Raw genomic sequence first — 10,657 nt, 5'->3', positions numbered from 1 at the left:
TTTGTTTGCTCTTTAGTTCTTCTAGTTCTTTGTTAAACGTTTCTTGTATTTTCTCCATTCTAGTTCCAAGATTTTGGATCATCTTTACTATCATAACTCTGAATTCTTTTTCAGGTAGACTGCCTATTTCCTCTTCGTTTGTTTGGGCTGGTAGGTTTTTTAACTTGATCCTTCATCTGCTGTGTGTTTCTCTGTCTTCTTATTTTGCTTAGCTTACTGCGTTTGGGGTCTCCTTTTCGTATGCTGCAGGTTAGTAATTCCCGTTGTTTTTGGTGTCTGCCTCTAGTGGCTAAGGTTGATTCAGTAGGTTTTGTAGGCTTCCTGGTGGAGGGGGCTTGTGCCTGTGTTCTGGTGGATGAGGCTGGATCTTATCTTTCTGGTGGGCAGGACTGCGTCCAGTTGTGTGTTTTGGGGTGTCTGTGACCTTATTATGATTTATAGGTAGCCTCTCTGCTAATGGGTGGGGTTGTATTCCTGTCTTTCTAGTTGTTTGGCATAGGTTGTCCAGCACTGTAGGTTGCTGGTTGTTGATTGGAGCTAGGTCTTAGCATTGAGGTGTAGATCTCTGGGAGATCTTTTGCTGTTTGATATTACATGGAGCCAGGAGGTCTCTGGTGGATTAATATCATGAACTCGGCTCTCATGCCTCAGAGTCACAGGTCTGACACCTAGCCAGAGCACCAAGACCCTGTCAGCACCACGGTCAAGTACATGTACATTTTCTTGCCTTTTGGGAAGTCTGAGGTCTTCTGCCAGCATTCAGTAGGTGTTCTGTAGGAGTTGTTCCACATGTAGATGCATTTCTGATGTATTTGTGGGAAGGAAGGTGATCTCCAAGTCTTACTCCTCTGCCATCTTGAAAGTCTTGCTACATGTTGTTTTTGAAAAGGCTCCTGACAGAAGATAGAGATACAGCCAAAGGTGCTGCATGCGGTGCTAACTCTCTAGTTCCATGGGGTCCCAAAACTATATGTTTCTTAAAGATAAAATATGCTCCTTATATTTCAGGGACACATATTAATTCAGTAAGTTATGTAACAGGGTTTTGTTCCTATAGAGTATCTGAGTTCTTTCCTCGTCACTTGGTTCAAATTTTAGTTAATTACACCTTGATTAGTGTATCCATTCTTATTGTAAATTAGTCATATTTCTCTAGAATTCACTTGGAGCTTTCGTCTCACAACAGAGAAGCAAAATTTCATTTGGGCATTATTTTTGTTGGTACCATACTTTACTGATAACATTTGTTTGCCTATAAATAATATTTTGTGCAGTATTGCAGTTTCACATTAGTAGCCTTTCACTTTTTCAAGCACAGAAAACCTTGATGGTTTTTAAAAAACAAGCAGTAGAGTAAAAATGGAGTATTTGAAATGAGAAGAAAATTGCTATGAATCGCAAATATTTCAAGATATATTGCTGTCACACAAGATCACTTCTATAAACATCCGTCTACTTGTTTTGTCCAGAAGTATTTTCTATATAAATTACATATTGTCAGGCTTATATCATATTTCATGCCCTAAGAGCTTTTGCCAGATCTTGCAGCTGTAATAAATAACAATCAGGAGATGCTGTTAAAAATTACCCAACTACAAATTTAACTGTTTAACTAATAGACTCCCACTTAAAGACAAATGTTCTGCTTTTCTTGGGTTTAAAGCTTAAACAAACTTAAGGATATTTCTATAGCACTTATTATTTTTGTCAAAAGCAGTTCATTTTTCCTGAATTGAGGATAATCTGAGATTTATTCATGCTTAGTTTCTATGATCCTATTCATCTCAGGATAAGTATAAAAAATCTTTAGTATTTAAGATTACTATTAGAAGAATAAATACAGTCTCTTTAAAAAAAAAAACAAAAAAACTAACTCTTATTGTTTGACATTTAGCAATTTCCAAAACTTTACCTGTAAAATATTCATCAGTCTTAGGGATTCCAGAGTTAATTTACTGCATGCTGCCACTTCATTTTCCTAAAGTTATAACCAAATTGACCACTACCAAGGTTAGCTAAAAAAAGTAACACAAAAATGTGGGGAGGGATAGTATGAAAAAGATAGCATTTTTCTCTTTCTTTATCTTATGTCATCAACTGTTTATTGATGATAAACAATCTACTACTATCTACTACTCACTTGCCAGCTTTTCATCTGTTGGGTTATGAAGAATGAGTTCTCCATGTCTTTAGTTTTTCTGAAGCAGCTGTTTCTAGTATATTTTCCAGGGGCATCTAAATTCAGGGTACATTCAACACTTCCAGATTTATTTAAATACCAAAATATTCTTTGGAAGAAAATCATGAGACAGTAGTTATTCTCAGAGTATAATTTTGTAAACATGTATTAAGGTGGTAGTTAGATTTAGTTCTTTCTCTTTTTTTCCTAAATGCCAAATGATAGGTTCTATTCAACCAGTTTGGATGCTTCCTCATCAATTCATCATCAGTAATTAATTTTTATGGTGAGAGTAGACATTTCACATCTCAAATCTCAATTTGAGCTAAAATCTAATTCTAATAAAAGAGGGATATGCAAATAATAAAGTATTGCTATAGGATTTATTTATTAAATACTGGCTAATTTTACTTTTCCCTCTTTGTCTCTGATGAAATTCCATATGTGTTCATTCAGCAAACATTCATTGAGCAGTTTTTATATATAAGGCACTGTGCAAAATGATAGTGATGTGGGACACAAAGGTGATTCACCCTAGCTCTTAAGAACCCCTATGCTAGTGGGAAAGACAGACTTCTAAATAAACACAGAAATAAAACAAAATCTTAAGTGCAACTCAATGAATGCTTTAATAGGGTTGTGAAAGAGTCTATGAGAATAAGAGAGAATGGCTAAATTAGGCCTAATGTGAAAATAAGGCCATGCTTTAGGGTTATAGTGTCTACTTCAGCTTAGAAACCTAGATCACCTTCATCATTATGCATGCAGACTCTGAGCAGGGCAAAAAGAAGGTGGAACTTAAGCAGAGTCATCCAACTAACTAGTACAATTCCAAATTGTACTAATTTAAATTTAAACCCAGTACAAATTGTACAAATTGTAAATTTAAGCCCAGTGTTAAATTTCTTCCTCTCTAGCAATTTTTGCTATATTTCTATCCTTTTAAAAGTTGTTTTAAATTCAGTTTTTGTTTTCACCAATGGAAATGCTCTTCCAATTTACCTATGGACAGACTTATTTTTTTTCTTTCCACTAAAAGTTAGTATCACAAATTTTATAACAGTTAGTAGGTTTTTGTTTTACAGTGGAATTAAATTAGTATTAAGAACATAATCAGCATTGTATCAACTTACCCTGAAAGTATGATGTCCTGAAACGTAACCAGTAATTTGTTTGTTTGTTCATTTAAAAAATAAATTATCCACGGAAAAAAGAACTAAATTACTTACAAAATACTGATTGACTGGGAGAATATAAATGCACTTTCTATATGTATTTTTTTTTTTTTTCTGCTATGAGATTGGAACAGAAGTGTGGATAAAGTGATATTTGCATTCAGGCTTAAAATATACTTCAAGGTTTATATTCAGATATAAGTATATCTGAAGTTTGTAATTTAGACAGTTTTTTAAATATAATGAAAATTTATAGTCCAGACAAAATAACATAGACCCACTTTCCTCTGCTAATTCAAACTAAGCAGAAGTATAAACTCTGAATATGGTGCAAATGGTAACAAAAAGAGAACTGTGAAAGATATTAAGAGGAAGGCAAACTGATTTGGGAATCCAGGACCAGGGAAACAGCACAAGAGCAGGAGGTCTTACATTCTTCCAACTTACAGAAGAAGGGCTTGCAGATCCAGCCTTCCCTGGCCCCAAACTTAGCAGTAGAAGACAGCCCATATAAGATAATTCTTCCCCTTAACAGAGTAGGAATTCTTCTGGCAACCTGAAGAAACCTGACACTGATAAGTGGGATAGTTGAGACCCTGCCAAAAATAAGCAGCCAGAGGAACACTCAGCAAAGAAATAGAAGCTGTAATAAGGTACTAAGTGGAAATTATACAACTGAAAACTAAAATAAATAAGATCTCACTGGGTGGGCTTGCTAGTACAGAGGAGATGTCAGAAACTTGACATTAGACAATGCAATTCACCCAACTGTAATAACAAAGAGTAAATAGACTGAAAAAAAAATGAAGAGTCTCAGGGATGTAAAAAGAACAAAAGTCCTAACAGTTCTATGACGAGAATCCCATAAAAAAGAAGTAAAAGAGTGAGGCTGAATTTTCTTCATTATTGAAGAAATAATGGCTGTAAACTTAACAAATTCGCTGACAGTCACAAACCCAAAGATCTAAGAAACTGAGCAAATCTCACACAAGATAAACCCAAATAAATCTATGTCAAGATATATCTTGCACTTTAAAAAATTAAAGACAAACAAAAAACTTGAAAGCAGCTAAAGAGAAATAATGCTATCCTTATAGGAGAATACCATTTGCGATGACAGTTGTTTTCTCATCAGAAATCATGGAGGTCAGAAAGAAGTTGCACACTATCTTTCAAGTGTTAAAAAAAAAAACAAAAAACTGTCAATCACAAAATCTATATCCATTAATGAAGAGTCTTTCTCATATGAAGAAAAACTAAAATAATTTGTCACTAGCAGACCTATCTATCTTTAAAGATTGGCTGAAGGAAGTTCTTCAAATGAAAAGTAATGATAAAAGAAAAATCTTAGAACATCATAAAGGAAGAAGTTGTGAAAAGACCTATGTCAGGAATGACTGAGATGTGACCTAAGGACCTCCAATGTTGCTCCTTGTGCTGAACTTTTGCAAAACATTCTAAATTAAAACTGCTGAAAGGTTGCTGAGTTGCCAAAAGGAAAAATAATGCTGAGAACTGGAACTTTTCTGGACTAAAGAAAACATAGTAACGATGAGCTGCATTCCATAACTCAATTGTATATATAGAACAATTTTACCCTCCAATCCAAATTCTTGGTAAGCAACTTGCATAAAGCTGCATTAACTTCCCACTTTTCCCATAAAACCCTCTACCCATCTTCCTCTGGTAGGATACTGTTCGGGGTTTCTCCATAATCTATAACCCTCGAATTGAAATTCTAAGAATCCAGATAAACCGTCTTTTTGCCTATTTATAGTCTGTAGTTCTTTCTGTTGATGAAAGAAATATCAAAAGAACCTAAAACAGACTGTTCTTTTCCACATGTTTCATAAATTATATTGGATGATTGAAAAAAATTAGACCATCAATACTCAAAAGAATGATATTTAAAAAGGAAGATGTTAAAGGGCATAGATGGAAGTGAGAGTTCCGTGCATCTTCAAAGTGGTAAAAAGTTAATATAAATCAGTGACTATATGTCATATATGTATACTGTGATAATCAGAGCATTCACTATATAATCTATACAATGAGAGACATCAGAAACACTATAAACATAGATAGAATTCTAGAAAAGATCAAATAACTATAGAAAGACAAGAAAAGAAAAATAGAGAATGAGGCCACATAAAACAAATAAAAGATAAACAATAAAATGGCAGACTTAAGTGCTCACATATCCATAATTAATTTAAATGTAAGTTCTGAGGCAGTAACAAAATCAAACTAGAAATAAATGATAGAATACAATAGGAGAATCTCAAGACATTTAGAAATTAAACAGTACACTACTAGTCAATTTGTAAAGAAAAGTTTCAAAGGAAATTTAAAACTACATAAATTGTACAAAAAAGAAAATAAAAAGTAATGTGTAATGCAGCTAAAGTGTTCTAAAGAGGGAAATCTATAGCAATAAATGCTTACATTAGAAACAAATATTTTAAATCAATAATCTAAGTTTCAACCTTAAAAAAATAGAAAAGGAAGAGCAAAATAAATCCAAGGCAAGCAGAAGAAAGGAAATAATAAAGATTAAAAACAAAATTAAAAATAAGAAAATAGAAAAATTGATAAAAACAAAAAGCTAATTCTTTTAGGAAAAAATCAATAAAATTGACAAGACCCTGTCAAGACAGACAATAATAAACAGAAGATGTGATATTAAGAGTGATGTAGATCACCAGTATTGAGTGAAATAGAAGATATAACTACAAATCTTGCAGCCATTACACAGATAATGAAGGAATACTGGGAATAATTTTATACTCATAAATTTGACAGCTTAGGAAAAAATGATTATTTCCTCAAAATCCACAAACTACTAAATTCAATAAAGATGATATAGGCAATACAAGTAGCCCTATAACCATTAAAAATTTTAATCTTTAATTTAAATACTCCTAAAAATAAATCCCAGATTCAGTTGGTTTTACTGGCCAAAACTACCAAACATTTAAAACAGAAATTATCAATATAATAATTGTATGTGATCTCTTCAAGAAAATAGAAGAGGATGGAAAACTTCCCAGTTCATTTTCTGAGGTCAGTATTACTGTTATACTAAAACCAGACAAAGGTAGTACAAAAAAAAAAAACAAAAAAAAAACAAAACACAGACCAATATCTCTTATGAATTTATATGCAAAATCCTCAACAAAATACTAGCAAACAGAATCCAGCAATGTATAAAAGAGAATAATACAGATGATCAGAAATGCAATGCTTATTCAACATTCAAAAATCAAACATAATCTATTGTATCAATAAGACAAAGAAGAAAGATCATATGATTTTATTAATTGATATAGAAAAACATTTGACAAATTCCAACACCCATTCATTAAAAAAAAAAAAAAAAAAACACTTGGCAATTACCAATAGAAGGGAATTACCTAAATTCAACAAAAAACATTTAAAAAATCCTGCTGCTAATAACATGCCTAATGGTAAAATTTTGCATGCTTTCCTCCTAAGATCAGGAATAAACTAAGACTGTCCACTCTCATCACTTTTATTCAAACTTTTATCCACTTCAGTAGGACAAAAATAAAATAAAAGAAATACAGATTGAAAAGGAAGAAATTAAACTCTTTGCATTTGAAAATGACATGATTGTGTATGCAGAAAATCCACAAAAATATTGTAAAAATTATCCTAGAACTTTTAATAAGTGAGTTTAGCAGGGTTTTGGGATATAAAATCAACACACAGATATCAATTGCATTTTTACCTACTAAGAATGAACTAAGAATTTTTAAAACAAAATGTTACTTGCTATCACTCCAATAAAACAAAATACTTAGGTATTCACTTAGCAAAATATTTAAGAATCTCTCTGCATGCTGAAAATTACAAAATGGAGATGAAAGAAATACAAGAAACCTAAATAAATGGAGGGACACATTGTGGCCATGGCTTGGAAGTTTCAACATAGTAAACATGTCAGTTGATCTATGTGTCTAATGCAATTTCTACCAATACCCCCATAAGATTTTTTCATCGACATGTGTAAGCTTATTTCAAAATTTACATAGAAAAGCACAGGCCATAATATAGTTAAATCAGTTTTGACAAAGAAGAATAAGGTGGGGGGACTCACTCTACCTGATATTAAGCCTTTCTATATAACTACAGTGTCATTTGTAATGACAAAATTATAGACATCGTAAACAAATTTGTGGTTGCTAGGAATTAAGGATGTGGTACGTGGTTGGGAGGTGGAAGTAGTTACAAAAGGGCAACAGGAAGGATCCTGTGATGTTACCACTGTTTAGAATATTGACTCTAGCAGTGAATACATGAACCTAAACATGTGATTCAATTCTATGGAATTTAATTAACATGCACATGATTGCAAGTGAAACTGGGGAAATCTGAATAACATTGTTGGTTTGTATTTATGTCTGTATACTGATTGTGATATTATATTACAGATATGTAAAATATTACCTTTGGAGAAATTGGGTAATTTGTGCAAGAGATCTCTCTGTATTATTTTTTACAACTGTGTGTGAATCTATAGTTATCTTGATTAAAAATTCAATTAAAAATGTAATAAAACCTCACTGTAGGACCTGGAACAAGAAGGAATTCAAAAGAGCTTCTTGTATTACCTGCTCAGCTTCATCTTGTTCACTGTTTTAGAGAGAATATTCACTGAATTAAAACCTCTTGAGGGTAAGTCCATACCTAATTCCTCTCTGTACCACTAAATCTGGCATAGAGTTTGTCACACAGCAAGTGCTCAAGAAATGTTTAATAAATAAATGAACGAAGCAGAAAAACAAACCTGTGAACATTCATTCACTTTACCCTCATTTTATTGTATGAATTATTCAGAGCTTTTCTAGGGATCAGGAAAAAATATTGAAATTTAACTTAACTTCTTGGAACTCATGTGCCAATAAGTAAACCTTAAAATTCCTTTTCGTTTAGCTCAAAGAAGATGAAATTGTGAATAAAGGAATTGACTCCAAATCCACACTCATTTCTCTAGTGTTTATTTCATCAGTAAATATTTACCAAGGGTAATCTGCAAATTTGTTACCTGATAATTAACCACATCTTAATTCAGGCACTTGTTAATTTATTATCCCATTTGAACTCATTTAAGGGAGAGAAATCAAAAAATAATTATAATTTGGTATTTGATAACTAATGGATCCTTGTCTTGGTGATTCACACCTTAATTTGAGACTCTGAAAAAGAATATTTTGATGAATATTCACAATTTTCTGTGTGAAGCAGGAAAAAGATGGGGAGGGGCATATTTTGCTCCTTTTTTGTCCACTCTCCTATTAAAAAGGAGAAATAGAATGATTGAATTGTTCCATTCAGATAAAGGTAACGTAAGAAAAAAAAAGGCAAATCATAATCAGTATCTCAGAATTCCTGGCTGATAAGAAGTGTAAGGTACCCTATATTGGTTGATAGAGAAGATAGTATTAGTTGGCCCTACTTAGTTTTGCTCCTCTGAAGCTGGCCTTCGTGGACCAGGAGATATTTTATTTGCTATAATAATGACCCTTTCTTAATCTTCATTAAGAGACAAAATCTAAATCTTCTGGCCAAGTGAAATGTAGAACTTGCCTTACTTCACCCAGCAGATCACTCTCTTGGTGAGAAATAGGTAAACTGGATTTGTTGAGGAAGAAGCATAATGTGCATACAGTTGCTCATAAAGTGTTTGTAACCAATTTACTTAGAATACTTTCAAGCCACAAATAAAAGTAAGCCTAAAAGGACATTTAAGGTGTGGAAATATATGTATTTTCCCAAAGAAAAAGAAGTTAGTAATTAAGCTATTTCAATCCCACCAGTCTAACTCCATTCTTATGCTGTATATATGACAACCGTATATTTAAAATAAAATTTTAATCAATTACATTAAAATCAGCTGTTATACTTATTTTAATACACTGATTCTGAGTCACCTTAAGACTCACGAACTTGAATTTGTGCTTTGGCTTTGTGTTGTTTTGCTCTCATGGTGTGTGTTGATAGTACGCCTGGTTTCAGGAACTTGCAAGAAACAAGCCCAGCCAGGAAGAATCTTGAGAACCAACCTCAGAACCATTGCTATTTTATTTTTTGCTATGATGTTTCCTTAGCAAGATACCTCTCTTCTAGAAAGGCAAGTTACATGCTCATACCTACCACTCGTATTACCCATGATTACATCTTCCGCATATTCACTAGCCTCTAAAGTTGCCCTAATAATTTTTAGGTAGAAGAGAAGAAAGGAAGGTAGAGACATCTTTGCTCTTTCCAGGCATTGGAGCCCTCTCATCTCACTCCCCTCTTCTTTAACAAAAAAAAACAGACAAAGATATCTCTCTGCTGCTAACAGATTCTGCAGTGAAGTTTCTATTTCAGCAGCTGTTTTTACACACTAATATAGATACTTTCTAGTATGATGTCCAAATATATACTTCAAAACACCCTTGAGGTTCTGAAGTACTTAAATCTTGTTTTTGGGCTATGTGCATAAGGCAACAGTGTATCCAGTGCATTTTGAGGATGTTTATAAAGAGTGTGTGTTAGAGAGATGTCCACAGCTCCCTGCACCACTTGGATGAATCATGGGGGTGAGGTTCCATTCAATTATCCAGCAAAGAGTATTGAGTGCCTACAGTGTGCCTGGGAATATATTAAGGACTTACAATGAAAGGATACATAAAACACTGTTGTTGTCCTCAAGGATCTGGCAGGTTTTATTGAGGAGACAAACAAGAAGACAAGGAAAATACAGTGTAGAAATATGGGGAAACAAATAGCACTACGGGCATAAAAAGAAAGAGAGACGGAAAAGTCAGCCTCCAGGAGCAATAGCCAGAGATTGGGATATAATTTGGGGCATGATAATAGATAAGGAAGAGGGCACTGGGGTCTGGACACATAACAATAATGTGAATGCTGTGCTAAATAGTATATACTTTATCTTGAGGTTAACATGAGCAACTTGAGGAGCTTTGTGATCTTATTTGCATATTTGCTAAAGAGTAGAAGCTGAAGAGACCAGTTAGGAGGATGTAGCAGTGAGGATAAGAAATGTCAGTCATTTCAAGAGCAATTAGTGAGGTACAATAACAAGGACCTAGTAATTAATAAGATTTGGTATATATGAGCACAAAGAGCTAAGAAAAGAAACCCTGGGCTTCCCTGGTGGCGCAGTGGTTGAGAATCTGCCTGCTAATGCAGGGGACACGGGTTCGAGCCCTGGTCTGGGAAGATCCCACATGCCGCAGAGCGGCTAGGCCCGTGAGCCACAATTACTGAGCCT

Source organism: Balaenoptera physalus (genome assembly GCF_965194825.1).
Source record: "Balaenoptera physalus genome assembly, chromosome: 17".
Classification (NCBI taxonomy): Eukaryota; Metazoa; Chordata; class Mammalia; order Artiodactyla; family Balaenopteridae; genus Balaenoptera; species Balaenoptera physalus.
Note: the sequence above shows the minus strand (reverse complement) of the source record.